The 13,495-nt window shown below is 42.1% G+C and overlaps 1 protein-coding gene across 3 annotated transcripts in view; it reads right to left on the bottom strand.

The window, feature by feature from the left end:
* WDR25 (WD repeat domain 25) overlaps positions 1 to 13,495 on the bottom strand; it is an 850,076-nt gene that overhangs the window by 296,383 nt on the left and 540,198 nt on the right. The gene's annotated exons all lie outside the window — the stretch shown is intronic.

Here is a 13,495-nt window from a genome sequence, read left to right as displayed (position 1 = left end):
GAGAAAGTAAACAAAACTTAACGGAATTGCTACTAAGTACATATAAAAAGTATCTTTCAATTTTCATCTGGGAGAAGGGCAAAATGTGCTTTAGTCTTGAGGAACATACAGCAGAGAAACATTTAACCTAAACTGCTTAATCTGGGAGGGATTTGTAGGCCTGTGCAACGTCTGACATGAAGGGTTGAAATCCACTGCTGACAGGTGGTGGCGGGAACACAAGCTCACTAGGAATTTCAAGTACGGGGGCCAACAAACTTGTGAGGGATGAAGTGCACAGTCTTTATCAAGATGACGGGCAACAGGTCCTATCATTGATACCATCCTCAAGGGCTGGACAAGAAGCCATCACTTTCACACTGACTCTTCACCTCGCAACGGGTAAGCCACCTCAAGTGTTTCTATAGCACTTGCCTGCTAAAAGAACGTTTCCTAAGTTATCTGATACTTACTGTCTTCTGGATCATCAATTCACACCGAGTAATACTGTGCCGTTGTGACGCTGTGCCATACTGAATCTCAGAGAGTCCAGTCCAGGTCTTATAAAAATCATCCTGCTGCAAACAAGTGTTTTTTCAATCTCTAATCCTACACCCAATCTTCCTCTTTTTAGAACCAGGTGCCCCCTTCTTTCCTGGAATGTGATACATGGGAAGGACCACCTAGATGGGGGGTGGGATAGCCTTGCTGCCCTTCAAAAGTGGTGACAATGGTTGGGAACAAGTCAAAGATCCAGAAGACAGCCTGGAGCTGTAAGCCTAGAAGAAGAGGGAGGTGTTATGTCTGGTGCAGACAGCAACAGGCTCCTGGCCAGGAACTGAGGAAGGGATGAAAGGCCCTCACGTTGTGGCGTTCATCCCAAGGAAGTGACATACCTAGAACCCAAGATGGTCTTAGAGTCTTGCAACCCTGCTAGTAAGAACTGACCCAAAACAATTTACAAGTATATATGTAGGTAAGTTTGGCATCACCAATAGAGTTGAGGACCTTCAGAGAGCACTCCAGTACTAGGAGTCTGGTAAGAACAGATAACCTTACCAAATCCTACCATCCCTAAGTGTTGGCGTTTATATCTGCCTCTTTCCACACAAATGCTATCCCTCCACTCCTGAGATTGTAAAGAAATGAGCCGCCAGATGTGGCTGCTTTACCTATATCCGAAACGTTTTCAGCCATCAATGTAGACATGACATTCCAGAGTTTAAAGTTACAGTTGAGCACAGACTCTAAATGCCAGTTGCCAAGTCACAACTGATCTAGTGGCTCCCATGGGTGCCCATGACAATGCAGATACGCGGCCACCTATGCTAAAAACACTGAGCCATCTAGCCTTGCACAAAGGGCCACAGATTGTCACAGCCAATTGAATACATTGTGCCATTCAGGCTAGCCCCATTGTGTAACTATCGTTAGAACATAAGATTCCCAAGAGAGCAGTAGGCATCCATCCTTGTATCATGGAATGAGACTGGCCATCGGGTCATATGTTATTGGCACTACGGATCTCTTCTGTGTATTATAATGGTATTTAATAGAGTATCTCTGCCATAGAATGTGCTAGGACCTTCGTGTTGTTTTTCATTTACAATACACTTCACATATACACACAAATTAATTGTACACAGAATTTCATCTTTCTTTCACTGCTGGTAACATATAAATGTGTTTACAATGACAGTGCTACTCTCAGAGCCATTAATCACAACACCAGACAAGCTCACCATTGCAGACTCATCCTTCAAGCAAATGTTCATCGATTATTTTTTTACCACTATGTGCAAATAAACATTGCAAATGCACAGCCCAGTCAGCAAAAAGTTACACTGCCCCACACTGCACTTTGTTTTCTTTCTTTATATATGTCTCGTGAAACCTACTTCATAGGGTCAATGTGCTTCAAAATAAAAGCCCATTTTTAAACTGCATGTTTTTAATTTCCTCACAAGAGTTGCATTGAATACTATACATATAATTCTCAAATGCTCAAAATCTTTCCAAAGAGTAATAAAACCAATAAATCAGGTAAAGTAAACATTCATAACGAGCAACGTGAGTAATATGGTCCTATATTGCCATAGAGGGGTGACATTAATGGACCACTCAGGTTCTGGCATTGTGGTTTAGATATAGCACCAGAACCCCGGAACCCCTTGTGATGGCAATATAGGCCCATACTACAAAGACCTACTTACCATAGGTAGATCGTTTTTTTAATTTGCTGTTAACTTGGGTGCCATTTGATGAATCTTCACCACAATTCCCCAAAAACTTCATACATCTCAGGAACTTTCTTGAAAGTTCACAGCGATCCATAAAGTGGGGGACGAAAAAAAAGGGGTGGGCCCAAAACACAATTTTCCCATGCAGTTTCTGTAGGGATTTTTTAAATGCATTACAGCCCAATCAGCTGAATGGAATTAAACCAAATTTGTCAGAAATGTGTATCCTTAACCAGAAAGTGTACTTTTGTGATTTGGTATAAATCGGATCAGTAGGTTTTGTGAAATTAAGGTTCAAAATATATGCATATAGACGGACTGTTGGGTTAACAGGGCTCTTGCAAGAGTTCTGCAGGCACGCAACTTTAAATACTAGAGAGATTTGATTGGCTGAGAGGGCCTCTTTTACCGTGGGCCTTTTTGCTCCTAGTGGAGCAAAAAGCTCCCACTTGTTCCGTGGGAGCTCACACTCTGGCTGGCTGCAAAATAAGGAGAAATATTGTGACTGCCATTTCAAGACACAGAGGCTCAGTCCCCATGTCCTGAATATTAAAATAATTTTGTATAAGAGGGCAGGATAGGGGTGTCCTGAACCCATGGACATTGTAGGGCCACATTAAAAAATAAAAAATCCAGTTGCAACATTTTAAAAAAAGGGGGGGAGGATGAGTGAGTGTTTGTGGTGGGTAGGCTGCATACGGGCAGTTGGTCCTGTGGATAACCGACAACGCTCACAGCAAAAAGCTGTGCGCGGAGGGGGCTGGGTGCCTGAGTGACGTTGGAAGCAGGGAGTGGCTGGAGGTTAGGCCTTCCAGCCAACCCCACGATGTGCAGGGCAAAGGCAATATATGGCAGGGGGCAGGCTGCCAATGGGGGGGTTTCTATCATTACTTTTATGGTGTCAACTCAGCTAGATCATTCGAGGACAGGCAAAGAGTGTTGGTTAAACAGTAAAATAACTCGACATTCTGGCTCAGAAGGAGAGTCGCTTAGACTACTGGATACTTTCCAGGTCTAGGCCACAACTGAGACAAGTAAGCAGCACAAAGCTAGAATATCTGCATACATCTAGAAAGACAAGAACTCAAGGATCCTTTTAAACGCATAATGCTAACTACAAGAGGGGTGAAGGCGTGAAGAATGGCAGTCCCAGTGCTAGCTCATACTGTATGCTAACATAGGAGAAAAACATGTGGAATAGCTCAAGTTCCAGGTGGATAAACAGTAGTACTGTATCGAATACACATTAGCTGGTTCTATATCAGGTGACGTATGTTGGAAACATTATATCTATAGGCCAGCAGTGCTGTACATAACACATTCTTACATTTTGTCATTAAAAGTGCTTACCCATACCAATCAGCTATGTTTATCTTTTTAATTAAACCTGGCGTGGACCTCTGTGTTCTTTATTTCTTAACTGTATTGATGTTTGGTTCCTTGTTGCACATAACACCCGTATCTCTTTTCTCTATGGAGTGCCTTTCTGATCTGCCCAGCTGCCAAAGGTGAACCAAGGAACCCTCAGGGAAATTTGGCTATATCTGTGAGCTGGAGTCTGGGCCAAAGTCCAACGAGACAGTTTCTCTCATTGAGATAACTACATTTCAAAACCAATACATCATTTAAAATGTGTCTTTCTTCATATGCAATGTGATCAACAGAATTTAGAAAAGCTTTGGCAAGTGATATACCGTCTTCCTTAGGTTTGAGGTGAATCAATACAATGCTAGTCGTGGGGCGAATTACTGTCAAGAGAAATGCAACGAGCGACCGCGTCAGCTACCAATTACCTGCACAGCTATACCAAAACATTTCCATCGAACAGAGACAGCAACACAGCAGGAGGTGCTTTAATCATGGGCTCGTCGTTGATCAACTGAATCCAAGTGTGGCAGATGCAAATTTCGGAAACCATCTTTAAGTCCGTTTCTGTTAATGCAGCGCCTACCTAGTTTGACGTTTTCCTATCAGTACAAGGAAATTGGTTTGTGACAACGTTCCCTGCCTGTTCAATTTGTGAGAACATTAGAGAAATACTGACAGTGCATCTAAAATGAATTTATAAGAATCCTTTCCAGGGAAATGAATTTAAAATGAATGTAGATTAAATGCCACAATTTGACTTCACGTGCATGTAGATTATCCACATTTATGTATCAGTAGTAAGAAAGGTGATTGTAAAATTCTGGTTTGTGAATATTTTATTTTAGCTAGAGTGAAGCCCTGTCCTTTAATTTTAATATACGTCTTATTGATTCCCTATTTTTAGCTGTATTGTAGGATCCAGCCCCCTTATCAAAAAATGCACGAGATTTTCTCCCACTGATAACCTCTGAAGAGCTTGGCTAGTTCCTTTTAAAATAGTATATCCGTGATAGGAATTAGTAGAGCACTTCTACAATTCGCGGAAGACATAGACGGCTTTTACTGGCCCACCTAACAATTTTAGACCTGATGGGAGAGAACAGTAAGCTAAAAAAGGAAAAAAATTACATCTGTCAGTTCTGCGACTAATGCGGCGGCTAAAAGCACCTGACCGCTCAATCTCTCACCCAACAGTTTGACAAACAACAACATGTCAAAAATCGTTTAATATCTCTGCTTAGGAATTTTAGTGAATTTTAGTGAACTGTAGAATCCAGGCAGCCGTCAGATGTCAATTGCTAGCATACTAAATTTTCTGACTGGCTAATACTGTGTTGTCATTGGAGCACTTAGGGCTTAAGCCAAATTGTATATGATCATTTTTACCTTCAGCAGAAGCCAGAATGTGTTGCACTGTAAAGAATTTGAATGTTTCCATAGAAATAATACGGCACACAGTACACAATGTGGCCAGCTTGGAAGAGCACCATGTTAGTGGCTCTGTTACATTCACACCCTCTGAGTAGCACTCCATCAATTGTTAACTTGTTTGTGCTATTATGTAGGTCACCTATCCATTTTTAGAACAATCAATCACTGCAGCAAAAGGGGCAGGCCAGTCAGACTACTGCTACTGAGGCACAACTACTTTGTATGAAAAAACAAGCAAAGTTAGGCACATAAGTCCCTAGCTGGTTTTTGCCAGTGAGGTGTAGCTTGAGTCTTCAGCTCACTGGGGAGAGGTTACGGCCATGGAAATAACACCACCCAAGTAGACATAATGGACATTACTACCAAGACATGATTGAAATACTAAATCCAACATTTCTTAACAATCAATTGTTGCCTCTAGAAGCCCCCTGAATATTTAAATCATTAGGCATCATGTAGCAAGTCTTGAAACTCAATAAGTCAATCTACCGAAAAACTAAAAAAGTACAAATCTCTGGCAATACCAGATTGTTTCTCAGCAAAAATATAACAAGCATTTGCAATGCAATAGGTGTCGCATTAAGAAAGTTTGAGCTATTGGTATTGTAAATGACAAATTTTGTATTTATGTGTTGGTTTTGAAATTAGCTAAATTAATAGCTTTGTCATTTACAATGCCAATAGTTTTAACTTTTGCAAATGTGACACCTATAGCATTTGTAATGCAATGTGTCTTGTATTTACGTGACTTAGATGTATTGATAATACAAATAAGAATGGCTTTTATTTATTTTTTAAATAATTAATACTTAAATAAAAGTTATTGTAATTTATGGCAATAGCTCAAACTTTTGTAAATAACTTTTGGGAACATTATGTTCAGTGTATTTTATTGTGAAGAAAATCCAAGATAAGAAGTGAAATATTAACATCTTTTTGTTACATTTGTAATAAAGCTGGAAACATTGAGAGAACATATTTGAACCAGTTGTTGTTGAATGGTTGCACAGACTGATGCTGTGGTGGCGCTGAGTGATGTTGTGGTGCCCCTGAGTGATGCTGTGGTGGTGCTGAGTGATGCTGTGGTGGTGCGATAGAGTGAGTGCGATAGATAGAGTGAGTGCGATAGATAGAGGGAGGGCGATGGATAGATAGAGTTAGGGCGAGAGATAGATAGAGTGAGGGTGAGAGATAGAGTGAGGGCGATAGATAGAGTGAGGGAGAGAGATAGATAGATAGATAGATAGATAGATAGATAGATAGATAGATAGATAGATAGATAGATAGATAGATAGATAGATAGATAGATAGATAGATAGATAGATAGATAGAGTGAGGGCGATAGATACATAGATAGAGTGAGGGCAATAGATAGAAAGAGTGAGGGCAATAGATAAGTAGAGTGAGGGCGATACATAGATAAAGTGAGGGTGATAGATAGATAGTGAGGGCGAGAGATAGATAGATAGAATCAGGGTGATAGATAGATAGATAGATAGATAGATAGATAGATAGATAGATAGATAGATAGATAGATAGATAGATAGATAGATAGATAGATGGAATGAGGGCGATAGAGTGAGGGCGATAGATAGATAGAGGGAGGGCGATAGAGTGAGGGCGATAGATAGATAGAGGGAGGGCGATAGAGGGAGGGCAATAGATAGAGTGAGGGCGATGGATAGATAGATAGATAGATAGATAGATAGATAGATAGATAGATAGATAGATAGATAGATAGACAGATAGATAGATAGATAGATAGATAGATAGACAGACAGACAGATCGAGTCAGTGCGATAGATAGGTAGATAGATAGATAGATAGATAGATAGATAGATAGATAGATAGATAGATAGCTAAATAGATATATAAATAGATAGATAGATAGATAGATAGATAGATAGATAGATAGATAGATAGATAGATAGATAGATAGATAGATAGATAGATAGATAGATAGATAGATAGATAGATAGATAGATAGATAGATAGAGTGAGGGCGATAGATAGATAGAGTGAGGGCGATAGAGTGAGGGCGATAGATTCATAGATATCTGGGTGTGAGTGTTTGATTGGTTCAGATGCTCCGTCCATCACCACCCCCTTTTGTACCGCTTTGTTTGCCATAAGTTGGCAGGGTATGCTCAGACGCGAGTTCCTTGCTCACTTTGCCACTGGATTCAAGCAAGCCTGGCTGAAGACGGCTGTAATGCCAGAAACCGGTCCTAGGAAGCTTGAATCCGGTCCAGGGAAGGCATGGCTTGGCAGTTTGGGCTGGACTGTTCCCATGAGGCACAGGGTCACACTGATTTGCATATGGCCATGTCTGAACTGGGGTGGCAGAGTGGGCTAAAGAACGGTGATGGATCAAACCCAGATCTGTTGACTGGGTATGAGTGTTTGATTGGTTCAGATGCTCCGTCCATTACCACCCCCTTTTTTACCGCGATAAAATAGCTTGCACCTGCTCGCATATTTTGGCCCATCTGAGAAGCGAGCATTTGAGCCCGCAATTCAACTACAGTTGATTTCTTTTCCTGCCTATAGTTTTGCAGGAACACGCAGAAGTCTGTCAGGAGTTGCCTTTTAGTGCTAGATTAGTGCACCATTTTCACTGAAACTGACTTGCCAACTTTATGCATATCACTTGATAAACTTTCCTGAGACCATGTATACAAAATCTTTGTAGAGTAAGATGGATAGGCAAATTTAATTCAATTGACAAACGAGGTAGAAACCCAAGAACAACCATCTACAAAATGATTGTTAAGCGATCAGAATGTTTCTGGCTAGTTCAAAGTTTAATGTAAAACGTTATTTCGGAAAAAGCCCTGCACCTTAGGGTTCCAAAATGATATCAGTAGAGGTCCTGCGCCTTAATGGTTGCAAAAAGGTTGCCATCAAGATCACCCTTAAGGGGTCTCTTTAGACTCCAGTAAAGGTTGTAGTGCAGCACCCTCTTTACAAGCTTTAGCAGGGGTGCTCCTAATTACAAGAAATGCTTCCTCATGGCCATTCTTAAAAATTGTCTGTGATTTGCAGGTCACAAGACAAAAGCAATAGCTAATAAACAACACTGCAAGAAAAAAAGATACCTAGCACAGCAGTAGGTAGGGGGCAAAATGTGGCAACGGAACCAAACATGGTCAGCAAAAGAGAAATGGAACAAAAATGCAAAGCAAAGAAAATAATTGGAAGACTAATGGAACAAGAGTAATAAAGAAGGTAAAAGAAAATACGAAGAAAAATAAATCCTAGTTAAAGAAGGATGGAAGAAACAATAGAAGAGATAAAAGAAGTGAACACAGTTGGAAACGAGGAAAAAGAAGAAAGAAAGAAAAAAACATTGGTCGGAGGAAACATTCTATTGTATCTTCTTAGAACAGGTTGGGATTGCACACTTAAATTCTAAATCCAAATCCAGTATTTGTAAAACGCAAACTACTCACCCTAAGGGTCTCAAGGTGCTGGGGGCCGTCGGGTGGGATTAAGTGAGCTAGTGCCCAGAGTCACATGGTGCTGAGCCGAGCTGCTGCCAGTGATTGAACTGTGAGCCCTGCGCTCTGGCGTTAGCCGCCCTGGCCGCTGCTACACACCTCTCCACTGCTTCTTTTATGTAGAGCCATATGGTTCCAAGTAGGGAGTATTTTAATTCTTCCAGCGACTCCCATGATATACATTGTGGTATAATAGAATATTTACTGTTGCAATATAAGAGATGCCTCTCCTGTGCTTCTAGAGGAGACCTGTTAGGGTAATATGTGTAAAAACAAGCATTGGCAAAAAAAATGCGTGGCAAAAGAATTGCGAGTTGTGCGCATGCGCGCCGGCAAAAAGTGCTGTGCACGTCGCGCGCACTTGTGCGCGTTCTCGCAAACTGATCGCCGGCCTGGAGCACTTCTAAAGCACCTACTTAATTTCTCGCAAGAGTAGCGCATGTGCGCTGACTCTAGCGAGACCTAAAAAGGCTGGATATCGCCAGAAGCAATAAAACACTGGCAATGTTCCACTTTTTCTCAGGCTTCTGTCTAGCAGCTGCAAATAAATACCTAGAGAATGCAGAAAAGCATCTTTGTTTTTATTTCTCAAATCTCGCCTGTTGAACATATTGACTATGCCAATGCAAATTATTTTCTCCTAAATAACCATTGCAAATGGGCACACATTTGTTGTGGCCACTGTTGAATGTAGTGTCTTATATTTTAAGAAACCCCATTCAAAGATGGATGCGAAGGATACATGCATCAGTTGGGGAAATCTTTTAATGGAGTTCCTTAAAATATAAGTAAAGTCTTTCAAAGATGCCCCCTGTCGACTTATGGAAATATGTTATAAAATGGCCACTGTGGATGCGCTACATCTGCTGCAGCCATCTTAGAATGTGATTACTTAAAATATAAAAACATGCATTTAAAAAATGTATGCAGTGCAAATGTGTGCATGCCCATGCAAGGGTAGTCACCTTGAAATTCTTTTTTTTAAATTAGGAAGGCCACCTCCGATAGTGCCACCAATGTTCAAAGCACGAGCGGCTAAGGGGCTTGTAGGCATGCAGCTGTTGAGCAGGGGTTAATAAACAGGGGAGGGGGTAGTGGAGGATAAGATAGAAAGGGACAGAAAATATTCAATTACATGCACTGGAATGTAAGGTCTGACATCAGAGAGGATGGATACATGCAATTAAGGAAAAACATTGCGAGATCGAAATGCACTTGTGCAGGATAAACACAAGAATAGGGAGAAATGGCATTGAATCAGGAGTAGGGACCTGAGATAAACAACAAAGCCTTCCAAACATCCAGAAGGCTCTGACCAAAAGCACACTCCTTGTTATTGTATTGTTCACAATAAGTCGTTGACAACACATAGCTAAAGCAGTCTCTATGCAAGACCTAAAAAGGTTGGCAGTTCAACAGCTGCTGAAGCCCTTCCATAACACTCCCCCTCTAAGTTTCCTTTCCTACCTTTTTTTCTTCCTGACTTTACTAGCTCTCCTCTTTTCTTCTTAAATGTATCAGCTGTCTCTCAACATACTGTCTCTCTTGTCTCATATTGATTCCTGCCTTTCATCTCTGATCCTCCACCCTACATCCCTTCCCCCTTCATATGTCCATTCCCTCAAATTTCAGGAATTCTTTACACTCTCTTCACTTTGCTCTTTCAAGCTAATATGCTTGTTGTAGTAAATGTCCTCTCTAATGCTCTTCACTAGATAGACTGTCCTATGTCATCTGTGACATAATAGAATGCCTGGGTGACTCTCTGGCTCACTGTGTCTCTATCTACCTGACTGTGGCAGTTGGTCATCTCAGGCTGAGCTGTTAACAGCTAGCTCCAGGTGGGGTTCTACTTACCAACTTCTGTACTTTATATCTTGGAAGGAACTTACAATAAAGGAACGTATCTGTACAGTGGACTCTGTTACTTACTTTATTACAACTTGGCGACGATTTTCAACAGGATGAACCTACGCGTGAACTAAGGAGAAAGGACGACTAAGGAACTAAAAGACAAGGTACTAAAGACTTTTTGGACTTTCAAACGTCAATTGAAACCCAAAGGCAACGCCCCAGCCAACCCCACCAGTGTCCTGTACCATCTGGACAGCCTGCAATCTGGGCGTAAGTTACTTGATGAGCTTGCTGTCACCCTGCTGCTGTCTGGATAAAGACTTTCCAGCAATGCTCTTCCCTGGGGCCTGTGGTATTTATCTATTTTATCTGGCCTTCATTCTGAGTGGGAAGCGTCTTGGTATCACAGTAGGTTTTATCTACTTCATGAGTCACATATGAGGATGATGGCAGTGCGCAACTTGGAGCATTCTTTAAGTACATATATCAGCTGGATTGGCAGTATTAGTGACTATAGCGCCGAACTTTAAGAACTTCCGAGCAATTACTCTGTCATTCACTAACGCTAGTGGTGGCATCTAGTGGGGGTACTTGCGCATGTTCGTGGGAGCTGTAACTGCGTGTTTTCCCTGCAGTACCTGCACTGAGTTTTTGATGTTATTGTGCCCCAGAGTGCCTTTCTTTCCAAGCAGCAATGTAACTCACGGATTTAAACTGTGCACACGGGCGTCATTTTTGGTGAGCCGACGTCCGTGTTTGAGGAGGCTGGACGGAGAGGGTGTTTTGCCGGTGAGTGGGGAGGCACTATTTTTGCTGGTTTTGTGATTTAACAATGTTGTTTGTGTTAAATGACAGTTCAACCGCTGCTTTTCAAAAGACTCACGAGCCGCACACACAGTCTTACCTGTCTCGTGCTGTCTGCATCTCCATCTCTGTGACGTCCCGTCATTTGTGGATCCAGCTGCCTTCCTACGCTTTGCTGCACAAACGTGCCATGAGCCACCCGGCGCCGCGTCATAAGGCGTGCCCCCATTTTGTGTTATTTGATCAACGCCTCGGATTGTCGATCACGCTCTTGGTACCTGTTTCAGTGTGGCAAACACAGCAAAGGAATTTCGCAATACGTAGTGCTCTTTGCTTCCTGAAAGAACTTTGGTCTGCATGGTCAGTGTCACGTTTTCTTCAAGTTGCGGCGAGTTTGGGCAACACTTGGAACACGAGATGTATTGGATGGACATGAAGCGGAGCACCACAACTCTCGGTTTCACTTCGTATATTGCTTCTCATTGACTGCCTCACACTTCACTTTCGTGGCAAGATTCAGCGCTGACTGCAAGGAGCTGTGTATGGTGAACCCGGGTGAGAGATCGCTCACCGGAGCAACTGTTATTTATTTATTTCTTGCAGCTAATTTACCATTGCTCATTATTCAATATTGCCATATTTTGAAAGTGGTGTGTGGCAAACTTGTGTTGCTCTAATTTAAATTCTGTATTGTGTGTTAGGTCTTGTCCTGGTTGGATGTTGCTGGGTAGTCAATTTTCATCAATATTTTTTAAGGTTTGTTTCCTCAAGTGTGTCCTTGGTGGTGTGTGTGTGGGTAGTCAATGCCCCTATGCCCCTTTTAGGTTCTTTCAGTTTGCATCATTTGCTTGGTGGTAGTCCATGCCCATTTTTGTTCCCAGGAATATGGTCCTGCGGTGTACCCTACATAGGGGAAGTTGTGTGGTTGTGTCGGTGAGTGGGTAGTCAATCCCCATTTCTATTAGTTTGCTGAGGTAGTGGTCTGTGTGTCCATGCCCCATTTTGGTTCCCAGGTACTGTCCTGTGGTGTACCCTACACAGGGGAGGTTGTGTGTCTGTGGGTAGTCCATGCCCCATTTTGGTTCCCAGGTATTGTCCTGCGGTGTACCCTTTTCAGGGGAGGTTGTGTGTGTGGGTAGTCCATGCCCCATGTAGTGGTAGTTTGCGGGTAGTCCATGCCCCATCTAGTTGTCTCTGTGGGTAGTCCATGCCCCATTTTTGTTCCCAGGTTCATTTTCCTGTGGTGTATCCTACTTAGGGGAGGTTGTGTGTGTGGGTAGTCAATGCCCATTTCTATTAGTTTTTTTTTTGAGGTAGTGGTGTGTGCGGGTAGCCCATGCCCCATTTTAGTTACCAGGGTTTGTCCTGTGGTGTACCCTACACAGGGGAGTTTGTGTGTTTGTGGGTAGTCCATGCCCCATGTAGTGGTGTGTGCGGGTAGTCCATGCCCCAGTTAGCCTTATTTTTGTTCCCAGGTTTATTTTCCTGTGGAGTACCCTATTTAGGGGAGGTTGTATTTCTTTTTAATCTCAGAGTTGGTGGAGACTGTTCGTGCACTATGTTCTGGTCTAAGTCTACCTTCTTGTAACTCGTGGCCAGGGTTTCTTGTTGGTAAGACTTTGTGCTGTGCGTTTATCATATCTTTTGTGTCAACACGTCTTTATCAGGGGGGGCTCTTGTCCTTTGCAAAGTCTGTTTTTCTTTGCTGATTTATGGGGTTTGCTCTCTTTTTGTCTTGAGTGAATTTTTACCCCTATGTGTCTCTAGAGTCACCGTCTACACTCATTTTTGTTCCAGGGTGTACCCATGTGAGGGGAGGTTATGTGTGTGACCGCTTTGTTTAGCTGCCCTGGTTTGTTAAGGGAGTGGGAAGAGGCATATAGTTTTACAATTTAGTTTTCTTTGTTCACATTTCTGCTAATGATACCTCATGCTTTGAACATCTCTTTGGTTCACTCTTGTTCTTTCCTGCTGATGTTGCATTTGAGGTATTTTGCCAATTGTGTTCTCTGTTCTGTTCCTATTCCATAAGGGAAGAGGATGTGTAGTAAATGTCCTCTCTAATGCTCTTCACTAGATAGACTGTCCTATGTCATCTGTGACATAATAGAATGCCTGGGTGACTCTCTGGCTCACTGTGTCTCTATCTTCCTAACTGTGGCAGTTGGTCATCTCAGGCTGAGCTGCTAACAGCTAGCTCCTGGTGGGGTTCTACTTACCAACTTCTGTACTTTATATCTTGGAAGGAACTTACAATAAAGGAACCTATCTGTACAGTGGACTCTGTTACTTCCTTTATTACACTTGTTTCTCTAGATT

This window comes from Lissotriton vulgaris, chromosome 9, assembly GCF_964263255.1.
Source record: "Lissotriton vulgaris chromosome 9, aLisVul1.2, whole genome shotgun sequence".
In the NCBI taxonomy this organism is placed as follows: Eukaryota; Metazoa; Chordata; class Amphibia; order Caudata; family Salamandridae; genus Lissotriton; species Lissotriton vulgaris.
This window is presented reverse-complemented; position numbering and strand designations above follow the sequence as displayed.